At 25.8% G+C, this 2,412-nt stretch overlaps 1 pseudogene; it reads right to left on the bottom strand.

The window, feature by feature from the left end:
• Positions 1 to 1,526: 1,526 nt before the first annotated feature.
• Positions 1,527 to 2,122, bottom strand: LOC130973026 (tyrosine-protein phosphatase DSP5-like; annotated as a pseudogene).
• Positions 2,123 to 2,412: the final 290 nt, after the last annotated feature.

Genomic DNA, 2,412 nt, shown 5'->3' on the forward strand with positions numbered 1-2,412 from the left:
GGCAGAACTTTGTGAGGGCAATGGGGCCATGATCCCTCCAAAATTTTTGTAAAAATATTAGTAGTTCTACTTTAAAAAAAATAAAGTTAGCTTGTTTGGTTAAATTAATATACTTTAAATCAACAAGAAGTGGCATATCTTTAAATCAACGTTACAAATTAAATATCATTATAGAATTAACACTAAATTATATTTGGCTTTTCATATATTTTTATGTATTATTTTATTTTTAAAATAATAAAAATTATAATATAATTAGTAGTAATATCAGTTATTAATAAAAAGTAATTATTTTATTTTTAAATTAACTTTACAAATTTAATAAAATTATAGTATCAACACTGTTTACATTAATAAATTTTGATATTTTATTTTATTAAAAATTTAAGAATTTGTTTTGTTGTATTATATTATTTGATTTGTAATAAAAATAATAACAAAAATAATTAATCTTAAGATTTTTTAAAGATATCAAAGATAAAATTAATCTTTTAAAATATTAAAAAATAATTTATAAGTTATAATTGATTTTATATAATTTAAATAAAAAAATTAGTTTTTTGAAAAGAAAAATCATTTTTTGATAAAAAAAAATTGGTTTTCTAAATAAAAATAGGTTTTTATGTGTAAAAACTAATTTTTTTTTCGTGTAAAAACTGATTCTTTTTTAAAATTAATTTTTTATTTAAAATCAATTGGCTTATTAACCAAAATGAAATTTTTTACTAATCAAAATCAGAATTATTTTTTTGTTAATCTTAATCATATCTAATCTTACATATTAATAATAAATTTAAAAATAAAATAATTATATTTATAAATTTTATTTTAATATAAATACTATTATATAATTTTTATTAAAATTTGTGGTCCTTCCAAAAATTTTTTCAAGCTCCACCACTGCAGTATTAGGTAAAATAAATTAAATAACAAAATTAACCATAAATAATAATAGTAAAAAATTATAACATACTAAAAAAATACTAAAATTACTAAAAATATACTATACAAAAAAATATATCAAAATGAAGTATCAAAAAAAATTAAATATACATAAAAAATAATATTATAATTTAATGTCATGTCTTTTTTAGTAATTATTTATCTAAAAGTGATTTTAACTAATATTATTCAAATAATATTTATTTTATTAAAATTAATTTTAGTATAGAATTGCCAAACATAAATCATATTAACACAATACAAAGACACACTTAAATCTTGTTGGTTCAAGTTCAAGAAATGTGTGGCGCGAGAAGCCTCTTTTCTGAAAAAAATTGGCTGCATTCTTGTATTCTATGTGTGTGTTTCTGAGAAGATAAAAATGGAAGGAACATTGACAACAACACAACCAAAATAAAAAGAAAAAGAAAGAAGAAAAGATAAGAAGAAAAAAGACCGTTATTTTAGCAGTACTCTTAAAAACCTAAAACTTTGAGTTGGAGCATGTTAAAATGAACCATGACACCACTAAGAAATCTACCATTTTATAGACAAAGGAAAAGGGTTTAAATCCCGGCAAACAACTAAAATGATGCCAGTCGGGGCTTCTGCAAGTTCTCGTCTGTATACAGCAATTGTCGCTTCTTCGAACTATATCCTTGATACTGGTAGATGATACTGTAAAGGCACTACGTCATGCTTACAATGTCAAACCTATCTATAAAGGTTAAATCACCGTTCCTCGATTTAGCACCCGCAAATCGTTGGTACTCCTCAAACACAGAAGATAGGCACCAATTTTGCTAACAAGGCAACCTGTTCTATGCTTTCCTCGTTTGCAATGAATCAAAACTGGGTGATTTCTCACATCAATTAAAACTTTCGGAGTCTCCATAATAGAATCCCTAAGAATAGGTAAAGAAACCTCCGTCTTCCCCTCAATTCCAAATTGAAAGAGTCGAATGTTCTGCGATCGAAGAAACTCCAGATTTTCTTCTGGATAGAGCTCTGGACACAAGTATATGACGGATCGAAGGTTTAGAGATTGGAGAAGAGAGAAATTGGAAGGAGTCGGGAAACTGGATCGGAAAATGCAGTCCTCCACCATTGAGAAATTTGGCGGCGGGACCAAAACGGCGGCGTCCTCGTCTACGTTATCAACTTCAACTATCAATCCCATTCTAACTAAAACCGAAAAGGAAGACTTTTTTGTTTTTTCTCAAAAGAATTGAATTCTGTCTCTTTCTTTGTTTTTCTCTCTAACGTCGGAGATACCAATGAATCAACATGGAATTGAATTAGAATTGGAAGACAGGAAGGTGTTAGGATTCTAAATCTTAAATCTTTAAATCTTTGAACCGATTTTGATGCATGGTTGTTTCTTATACTTTTTTTGTCTTATTTGTTATTTGTTATTTCTTTTTTTTTTTAGCTCAACACAAAAAAAAGAGCCAAGTCAAAACTTAACAT

This window comes from Arachis stenosperma, chromosome 4 (genome assembly GCF_014773155.1).
Source record: "Arachis stenosperma cultivar V10309 chromosome 4, arast.V10309.gnm1.PFL2, whole genome shotgun sequence".
Classification (NCBI taxonomy): domain Eukaryota; kingdom Viridiplantae; phylum Streptophyta; class Magnoliopsida; order Fabales; family Fabaceae; genus Arachis; species Arachis stenosperma.